General features: G+C 45.1%; 1 pseudogene; it reads right to left on the bottom strand.

Moving 5' to 3' along the window:
* Window positions 1-10245: 10245 nt before the first annotated feature.
* Window positions 10246-10402, bottom strand: LOC144756881 (5.8S ribosomal RNA; annotated as a pseudogene).
* Window positions 10403-11034: the final 632 nt, after the last annotated feature.

The raw sequence follows: 11034 nt of genomic DNA, 5'->3' as shown, positions 1-11034 counted from the left end.
GCTTCTCTCTCCATTTGATTGATTGTTCTCTTTGGTTCATTCTCTATTTACAAACAAGCACAGAGTCGCAATACTCTGTTTAGTCTTTGCAGATAGCGAAAAATCGTGTAAAAAAACAAAAGGAATCGAGCAAAATCAGTAGGCCACTAATGGGATCTCTTTTTGACCTCGCTAAAATAGAAACATTAGGAACAACCTGTTGAAAATAGCAATGCGTATGTACATAAGCGGCGTTCATTTGTGTTCACAGTACCCCTTGTTGATTGTTTCAATCGAGCATTGAATTGTTCGAAGTTAATTCTCTTAAGGATCTTCTCTACCTGCAAACGAGGAAGAATAGGAATATTCTCTCTCCCTTTGCAGATAGTGAAGGGTAGGTAACGCAAGCCTTTAACACGTCGTACCTATTTCATTCCTCATTGATTGATTGATTGTCCGAACATTGACTGTTTGGGAATTAGTTATTTTTGGAGGTATTCCCTGTTTGCATATAAACGTAGGAAAATCTTTGCAAGTAGTGAAAGGGTACGTAATGCGGACCTTTCTCCCCCGTTGTAATCTGTCATGCCTATCTACTCCCCACTGATTGATGCACCTTTTTCACCCGGACCATTTACTAGAGATACGTCATCTGGCCCGACCAGAGAGCACCCCTAGTGAAAAGGACATATGCAATAATAACGAAGTGATCACTGTATCCTGTTAACAGAAACTTTACCATGAAACAACCTGGAAAGAAAAAAATAGGAAAACGAAAATCAGTAGGCCACTGATGAACATGAACTTTTATTAAACAACAAACAAAGAAACGATAACATAACGTAATGATAAAACCTATTAATGTCCTAGAAACAAGAAAACGTTAAACTATGCCAGTGGTGAGAGACCAGAAAAACAGTCCGAGAAACCAAATCCGAGAAACCAAATCACCCCTCGCTGTCCCAACTCATGCACTCTGAAAGTTCAAAGTTTTGAGGAGTGCTTGTAACATTGTCTGAAGCCTATTTGCAATTGCTTCATCTTCACTATTCTTAAAGTAAGTGGGGGCTGTTGTGATGCGGTGCCACCCTGAACCGCTTGACGGAGGCCCCCGAGGGACGGTGTCATGTCGCGGACTCGGAGGGGGCGCTTGGCTCCCCAAGTCGTGTTGCCCTGGTGTGGCCTGAGATCGCCCCCGACATAGGTGGCCGGCTCCCGGGGTCAAGCGGAACTTTTTTCCTTTTGGTGACTCTTCCATTCTTCACCTTGTCCCACAATCCGTTTCACCTAAAGACACGCTGTAGTGGGGCACCCCTTTTCCGTTTCATTTGCCATTCAGCCCGCTTTTGCTACACTGTGCCTCTTCCGCTATTCAGCTGTTTACCGCCCGCTCTTTCGACTACAGCGTCTCGCTCACCATGTACTTGAGTTGCTCCCGCTCTTGCGGCGCAGCGATAGGCGGCTGCCACAGGACTCTCAAAATGGCGGCCATCTCTTCAGATTTGGGCGTGGTCCACTAAAATGGGCCTGCGACACCTTGGAACTCGGACGCTTGTCTGCTAGAGCTTGGGCTCCATTCTCGAAAGCGTCCCCTCATCCTTGAAGATTCTACAAAAGTCTTGGGGGGCCCCCGACTCCCACAGGCTTCTGGTGGGGAGCGCCTAGCATGATTGCTCGTGGAATGGCCACGACGGAGCTACGAAATGGTGGTGCTCTCATGCTAACGCCAGCTTCAGTCTGAAACATCCAGAAACACTGTAGACTACCAATTCGATCAGTTCCGGTAGCGCTCCAACGTGACCCGGTAGAGAAGAACTTGCCCTCCCCTCTTTGACTGATGGTTCTTGTTGCCTGTCCCTTCTGTTGTCATTTAACAGAACTATTTAGCCTGCTGAAAGGGGTTGTGTGCCGTCCGCTGGTTGGTGGAGACATTTTCACTATATTCTGGACCTGCGTTGTCGCGTAATGCGTCATATGACGCGCCGCGTTAGAAAGTTTAATAAATTATTAAACACAATAAACAATCCTTAAAAAATAAAAGTCTATCATTCATTTTTCATTGCAGTACGCTGCCCAGAAAGCTTCCCGGTTCCCGGACCGGGCGCTACCCACGCAAAAAAACAAAAAAATAAATATTTTTTTTTGCCCCGCGGGGCCGTTTTAAAGCCTCCACATTAAACCTAGGGGGTCAGGGAGGATCTACTATGCCCCCTTATGGTTATTTGCCCCTTTGTTTTGGCCTCCTCTTGTCTCTCGATCCTACCGAGAGACAAGATGGCGGCAGCTACGGACTTTTTGGAATGTTGACAGACGCCAGAGAACCAATCAGCTTCGCTTCACAAAGCTCCGTTGCGCGAAAGGTACGCGTCCTGGAGCGCTGCCCGGTCCGCTGCTACAGATATATATCTTTTTTTAAACGTTAATTTCTCAAAATCCACTGGAGCACATATATTGAGACCTACAAAAGGCACATCGGGCTACCAGTCCCTACAATTTTGCCAAGTTTCGTGCAAATCTATTCAGCCGTTCGGGCTAAAAGTGAGGCTAACCGCCCTATGGAAAAATCAATGTTAAAAACACGTTTTGGGACCCCCCTTTTTTCTCGGCCCCCCCTTGACGAAACCCCCCCAAATTTTCAGGGGCTGCTCAGAAACAAAATGTGCCATTTTCCTGAAAATTTCAGCCAATTCCGTCCACAAACGCCAAAGTTATTAGACATAGAATTTTCAAAAAACCCATAGGGAAAAAATCCTAACTATATATACCTACTGGCGACCGCCAGTAGGTAATATATATATATATATATATATATATATATATATATATATATATATATATATATATATATATATATATATATATATATATATATATATATATATATCTATATCAAAACAATACCCTTTCAGTGTGAGGATGATGCATAAATTATACAAAAAAAGAGGCAGGGAACTCTGGGTAGTCCCCAAGTTTAAGTGGAGAGCAGCTCTAATATAGAGCACCCTACTACACCAGTGACACTCTGATTTTGATCACCTCAAATATCTGTTTTTCCAGCAACGTTTTTAAGCATAGGATGAGAACAATACCAACAACGTCTAGCTAGAAAGGGACACAATCAATCAATCAATCAATCAGAGAATTTGTAGAGCGCGCTACTCACCCGTGAGGGTCTCACGGCGCTGAGGGGAGGGGGTGCTGCTACTGCTCAAAGAGCCAGGTCTTGATGAGTCTTCTGAAGGCGAGTAGACCTTGGGTCTGCCGTATGTGGGTAGGGAGGGTTTTCCAGGTCTTGGCGGCGAGGTAGGAGAAGGATCTGCCGCCAGAGGTCGTTCGTTGGATGCGGGGGACAGCAGCGAGGGCGAGGCTGGCAGAGCAGAGCTGGCGGGTCGGGGTGTGGAAGCTGAGTCTCCTGTTAAGGTAGGCTGTTCCGGCGTTGTGGAGTGCTTTAAGTGCGTGGGTGAGGAGCTTGAAGGTGATCCTCTTGTCGACGGGGAACCAGTGTAGGTCTCTCAGGTGGGGGGTGATGTGGCTGCGGTGGGGGACGTTGACGATCAGTCGGGCGGAGGCATTTTGGATGCGTTGTAGTCGTCGTAGGTGTTTGGCCTGGGATTCCTGTGTAGAGTGCGTTGCCGTAGTCCAGTCTGCTGCTGACGAGGGCTTGTGTCACCGTTCTTCTTGTTTCACAGTCCTTTGGCATTACTAAAGCAAAGTCTTTACGTATAAGATTAGCACAGTGTCATCCATGCTGAGCCGTCACTTTATCATCAGAGGCATTTTCCTCTTTCTAAGTATGCTTCAGAATCCACGCAAAGATGAAAAACAAGGAGAAATGAACATATTTCTGCTTGTTATGCTCCTTCTGGGAACCCTGCATTCCCAGATGTACCTTTCTTGGTAAATATGGGAATTCACCAAAAACTATGGGTGGATGCTTAGGAACACCAACACTTCACCCATGGAAAGCTTTCCCAGGGCAGAGTACCGCAAGGCAGTGACTTGTGCTGTATGGCTTTACTCCAAATTTACCAAGCACCACAGGTGGCCTTCCATTGCTTGGTAAATTTTACTTAGGAATTGTGTTGCCCTGCAACAGCCTGCATGATGCAAGGGCAATGTATTCTCTTGATAAATTTGGCCCATTAGAGGTAAAATTATTCTAGATCATACAAAATGCAGATAAAACTGGTGTGGGGGCTACAATTTAGTTTTCACTTCAAAGAAGCAGATTGTTGTGGGAGACATAATTATTTACCAGGATGCTGTGAGGGTGGGAAGAGCTACTGCAGTCCTATCTCAAAAGTGTTTTCGTTGGAGTTGCTGAGCAGTGAAGGACGTGACATTTGACTACTTTAAAGAAGTGAATTAAACTTACCTGGAGATTTATATATAAAATTGTTCTAAATGCATAAGTGTATCTATGGCTACAGGTTAATTAGTCACAATTATAAATCCTTTTAAAGACTAAAACATGTGAGGAGCACATGTAGATAAAGGGTGTAAGCCCTGCACCTTTTCCTTCCACCTGTTTAGATTTCTTTTGAGTTGTGTATGTGAATTTGTGCCTTGTCTGTGTGTGAGACAGCAATCATGGAATACCAGAAATCCTCTAAGAAGTGACAAAACATGTCCCCAAATTCCTACTAAATGAGTAAGTTGATAGTCACATTAGAGACAAATTAAGGAATCTTTTTTCCTCAATGATTGGTCCCAGAACCCATTCCCAGGGAAGAAAGGATGCTGAGGTTCAGTAGCTCATTGAAGAGGCAGTATTGAAGGCACTGTCAGCTGACTTGGCAAAACAGAAAAAATATTCACTATCCAAAAGAGGACATGGTCATGAGTCTTACTCTTCCTTCTTCCTTGTAACCAGAAGAAGCAAGTGGAAGCGAAGTTTGATGTGAGAAAGTGAGTCATTTTGTGGCATTTGGTTCTCCCCAGCTGAACCAGAACCAAAATACTCTCAGACTCTAGTTCTTCATTTTTATAAACCTTTCATTGTGACGTTGCCTGTACATGATAAGAAAAAAGCTTTAATACTAAAATAATTTTTGAACTTGGATCCATTTTCTATTTCAAGAATTCTATAGAATATGTATACTCTAGAACATGCTGAATCTGTGTTACTATATACCTTTAAAGTAGACTCTATGCTAGTACCTTGAATAGAAGTACTTAAGTCGCTTCAGAAGATTGTGCCCAAATCGATGCAATAAACAAACCTATAGAATGTGCTCTTAAAACATTACTACTAAAATATGGTTATTAGGCTAGGGACTAATGCAGCATGAATGACTCAGACTTTAGTAGAAGACTTTCAGAATCTAGCGGGCGCACTGCAAGAAAGAGATGTTGTTCTGCTTTACTTGAACACAAGGAGCAACAAGCTAGATTCATTTCACATATCTCATGTGATGTATTATACGCCTCTACATTATCTTCTGGCGCTGTCATGGCTTTCATTGAGGCAAAGGTCATTGAGAGGCTGGAAGGTGAAAGGCACAGAATGGGCTGTTTGGTTTGACAATAGTCCTTTCAAGTGGGTAACAAAGTGCTTATTTACACCTTCCAGTGAGATAAATCCAATAGAGGTTCCTTCTTCTTGATGGTTGTGGTACAACATCAACAAGTGCATGGTGTGTACTTCCTTTCAGAATCAAATTTGACCCAAGGGTACTCATCAAAGTCATGGCATAGCTGGCGGTGCAGGTTCATGAAAGGAGTATAGAAGATGATTGTCTGATCTATTCACAATCCTGTGATCAGACAGTACTTTGCATGAAAAAGTGCTATTTATGATCCTGACCACGGCCTCTTGATCAACTGGAAGACGTCTGAACAGGATCTGCTCAACATTTGGATCTTAGTGGAACAATATTTCACACTACGTGGGTCTATTGATGCTGCAAGATTTGAGAATGCAGGTGCTTCAACATCATGTGGTAGCCCTAATAGAGCATAAAACTTCCAGAGCAAGCTCATAGCTTAAGTTCAAGGGGATCTGGCTTTTAGCATAGAAGTGATCTCATGGACCAGGTTTCTCTTAGGTTTAATGGCACATTATCTTCAGGCATCATGGACACTACCATTACAGAAGTTCAATAGCACTATTTCCATCATACCATCCACCATTGAGAATTTAACATGATGACTGGATCATTATCTCAGGACTGGGATGTCTCAGAAAATTCCTGGACCCAGGATTCTGACCACCAATGGCAATTGTGTATTATTGGCATGCGGTCCTGACTACTCTGGAGCTACTGGGCAATTGGTCTCTTCAAGATAGAAATTGCTCTTTGAAATTTGCTTCTCTATTGAGGAGAGCAGCCATTTCGGTAAATATTGAAAATAGGACCATGACCGCCTATATAAACCATCAGAGGGGTCTTCATTCAAAGACCCTGGCAAAAGTGGCCTACCAACTCTATTGTTGGGTAGAGAGTTGGTTTTTATTCCTCAGTGCAGTAGACATCAGAAGTGAAGAAAACTGTCATATTTGTGAGGAAGACAGTGCTAAGAACTCACCTAAATTTGTGTACAAAAGAAAAAAGTATCTTAATGCCCTTCACATCAGTGTGTTGCAGAATGCCAGAGCTTCCTTGCGCCAGAGCCGCTCCAGTGCTTCTGTACTCGCAGGTGCCCGGAGGGACTTCCCCTGGGTTTCAGGAAGCATGTAACATGGGTGCCAGCAGAGGGATGTCAGAATGTTGCGTGGCTTTTTCAAGATGAAAATGTACACCATAAATTCTGAAAGAAGGCAGTGCCAGCCATATACATGTCCTTTCCCAAGATGATTGTTAATCGATTAAAAGTTGTTGGAGTAGCCAAACTCAAGATGCTGTATAGTTGCCTTCTGTGGTGTCATATACTGCTTCAAGCATACATAAGGCAGCGCTTAAAGGAGCATGAAGCCTTGCAACATGTTTCACTCCTTGATTTCTTATCATTTTCAACATCCTCATGCTATTCATTATTGTCTCTGCTTTTTAGGTTTTGACTAGCGATGCATGCGTACGAAGTACGCATGCGCTAGCAAAATCTAATGATATCCTCTAATCCTCTATGTGGGGTCGGGTATCCCGCCCCCTCCTCCCATTGGCTAGCTCCATAAATGGAGGCTAGCCATTGGGAGCCGGATCTGTCCGTCAAAGGCCGGACCAGATTCGGGGGCGTTCCCGAGAATTTTTCCCTTTCTGCTCACGTCATGTAGACGTGTTCACTCGGTGGGCGGGGCGTTTTTTCGGGCTCGTCGAGGTTTGTTTAGGCCGGCCGAGGAAGTCCAGGTGAGTCTTCCCTTTCCTGTCCCCCCTCCCGCTGTTGGTTCGTTTCCCGCCCCCCGTCAGTGTGTGGCCGTTCCCGCCCCCCTCCCGCTCTCCCGTCAGTGTTTGGCCGTTCCCGCCCCCCTCCCGCTCTCCCGTGGCCGTTCCCGCCCCCCTCCCGCTCTCCCGTCACTGTGTGGCCGTTCCCGCTCTCCCGTGGCCGTTCCCGCCCCCCTCCCGCTCTCCCGTCAGTGTGTGGCCGTGGTTTTGGCTCACACTACTCGTGCTGCACAGCAGTTTCACAAATAGGCCGCCTCTGTGATACCTGCACTCAAAGCGTGGCTAGATTTGGCCAGAGTCCAAATCACCGGGCTGCTCTTTGCGGTTGCCAGGGCGCTTGCTACGTTAATCTCTGGGCATCCACTGCTTAAATTCCTTCCCTTGAACATCAAACTCCAAGCCCTAGCTCAACAATGTCAGTCTCGGCATCACGGATGCTTTTGTCCTCTCGCGGTCGCTTTTTCGTCTCCCTGGCGACCTCAGTCAATAGAGTCGGCTTTTCATGGAGAGCAACGTATGTGAATAGGCTACAGAATTTTGGAAATGGAAACCAGACAGAAAGTTCAAGCCTTTGCAAACATTTTGTCAGCACTGTAAATGATGGTGAGAGGCGGCAGATAAAATTCCGCGATTTAGAGGTCTTACTTTACCCCTGACAGTTAATGGAAGGGTCAGACAAAACAGAAAAAACACACCTTCCTGACAGGGAAAGGTAACATTGCTGCTGAACTGGCTGAGCTGGCTAATCATTTTTCATATTTCATAACAAAAACATTCTTTACAACTAGAAATATGATACGTGTTTGCATTTTATCGACCTGAGGCTTTGCCGAGCTACATGCATAATAACGCGTTTTTTATTTTTTGTACTAGCGACTGCAGTTTATAAGCGCTGAAAACTCAATAGCATTAGTTGTAGCAAAAGCTCTCTCAAGACACTTGTGTGGAAGATTCTTGGATGTGGTCCTTCAACTAAATGTCTGCTTTGAGCAACCATCTACCTCTGTTTCTCGTAGCTATCTGCTGCATAGTTACAAATATCTAAGAACCAGCGTGGTAGGTTCAGCAAGGGCCATATTTATGACCTTGTTTGCGTCGCCTTTTGCACCACGCAGCGTAGTGCAAGAGCGACGCAAAACTTGTCTGATTTTTTAAGCCATGCAAAGGCACCTTGCTTCGCTCCAAAAATCTGGGTTACTCTGCCCATCGTAGGCACTTCATGAGTGTTGCATGTGTATTCCCACGCAACTCCCATCGTTTCCTAGATTTACAAGACCTTGTAAACCTGGTAATGTCCCAAAAATATATGCCTCCCGGGTGCGGCGTAACAACTCTAACTTTAACAAAGTCAAAACCATTGCATTGTAAATGCTTGTTTTTTCTTCTAGCAGTTAAGAGTTTCTTTGTTGATTATTTTTTGTGTCTGCTCGTTCTGTTCAGATCATTCCTCTTTCATGGTCTTTGGTGCCTTCATATTTTCACCAACTGTATTTTAATCTTCAGTCGAGACTTACTCAGATGGTTGTCAATGGAAGTTATCCCCTTTGTGGGGTTTTACTCCAAGCTGTGACTATCTAAAGTAGAAACCTACCTATATTCTTCTGCGCTGGGTGGCACAGTGGCTACTGTGAGGAGTCACCTTTTTCTCGTACAAGCTACAAAGGCACTCAAACCTCCACAACTTCCAGAGCTTGACAATGGTGCGGAGTCCTACAGACTCAGTAGAATAGAGGAGGGAAGCAGTGATATTCAAAGCCTTTTGCCAGATTTGGGAAATCCCAGTGATTGATCTGGTTTCATATTAGAGGACCTCAATTTCTCCTAGATCCTTCAATAGGTTTCTAGTGGAGGCTGCCCGGAGAGTAGGAGCTATGCCCTGTCCTTGGCAATAGAGTCTTTTTATGCCTTTTCCATATATTTCAATATTCCTCACTCAGACCAAGAAAGATGATTCCTCTGTAATTCCAGCTGTTTCAGTTTTTCCCCACCTTTTTTTATTTCCTCTCCCTGGTCAAATGATAACAACACAAGAATGGGTGTTTCAAACGTATCTCCCTCCGCTCCAATTACCTCTTTTGTCTCTAGAGATGCTAATTTACTTTTCTAGTCTGCTTCAAAATTGAGCCTGTTAGTTTGCAGAGAAAAGTAATGCCCTGGGAACCTATTTGAGTCCATACAACTGGGAGACCTTCTACTCTACATATAGGATTGATCCTCTTTCCAGTAACTGTGGCATTTTAGAGGTGTGGGCTCCATGGAGAAGGTGTAAATATCCCTTTGTTTCTAAAGGATGGTTAACACTTTGAGTTGACTTCAAGCAGAGGGACATGGATTCCCTCAGCATCTCCAGAGTCAGTTTCCTGTACACCACATTGTCTGCACCAACCCCAGACCGTTATTTGGCACTGGGTCTTTACTTGCCATTACTGAGGGAATCCTGGTTATATTTTTGTCCTCTGCTTAGTAATATGCTTGAATTTTAGCTGGTTGCCATGTCTGAGTAAAGGTCACAGTGGATGCTAAGGATATCGGCAGTGGCGAAGTCTCTTTCATGCAGGGGTTGTAGCAGTGCACCTTTTCTGCGATTGGAGACCAAAATGCTCAAAGTGGGAATCTGACCATTCATCCACCTGGTTATATAGTTCTCTGCCTGGCATGGAAAGTGGCACCAGAGATAGTGCAACTGAGCATCCAAAGGACACCATACAGAGCCATGCCCATAAAACAGCCATGAAGCCCAGGGTTTTATGCCCACAGAGGTTTGGGCCCTCGCCCATTCCAACAGAGGGCAAGCCCCATGCACTGCTGATGTCCCTCAGCACCAGAACCAGGGGTCCTTATACAGGCAATCAGGGTCTGACCTGAAGGGGTAAAAGAGAACAAAGCAATCATGCAAGTATTCCAGCCGTGCCCCTGAAGGGACCCAGAGCTACTGACATTTAAGCAACCCTCAGATAGGCTTAGCTATAGGAAGAGGTGGGAGGGATCACAAGGTGTGTTGGAAGTGTTAGTGATCAATGGGTACTGTAATTCACATTAATTCCTGCAGCTAGCTGTGTTCTTTTTCAATGCACCAGCTGAGTGATCCACAGCCAGGAGTCACAAGCTAATTTTGGATGTTTGTGCACCCTTAGGAGTGGTGTGGGAAGGCAGTGCTGCCTGTCCTTAACCTGTTCACCGAGTTTGCCCAGTGCTTAGTCAGAGATATCCACCTGGCAGTAAGCCTCATCAATTAGAAAAAGAGTTTCCAAGTGCTCGTCCAAGGATTCACACTTTGCAGCAATATCCAGGTGAGTGAGTCCCTTGGCAGTGGATGCAGGTGTTTCTACTGCCAGCCAGTTCAGGTACTCTCGGACTCATGGCGGGAATGTACGAGTCTTCACTTCCCCTCTGATCATTACAAGGCTGAGCAACCAGATACCTGGGAATGAAGGAGTTGCCCTATTTGCTTGTTGCCTTAGCTCAATCCCTGTGTGTGAAGTGGCACATGTCTAGTGGCGGTGTTGAGTCATGCCGATGAGTTTTTCCCCCTTCCTCAAAGAGGTACCATAGTAGAAAAGCCAGATCTGCCTTCACCGTCAAAACAACTCCAGCTGGAAGTGTGTGTAAGCCCAAGCAGCTAGGCAGCTCCTCTCTCACCTTTCAAAATGAATTCCCACACAGGGCCTTTAAGAAGCATTTATGTTGCAAGAATCCTGGTTTCCTCATGTCCCAGCTCCTTTCCTTCCAGACT

Source organism: Lissotriton helveticus, chromosome 5_1 (assembly GCF_964261635.1).
Source record: "Lissotriton helveticus chromosome 5_1, aLisHel1.1, whole genome shotgun sequence".
Lineage (NCBI taxonomy): Eukaryota > Metazoa > Chordata > Amphibia > Caudata > Salamandridae > Lissotriton > Lissotriton helveticus.
This window is presented reverse-complemented; position numbering and strand designations above follow the sequence as displayed.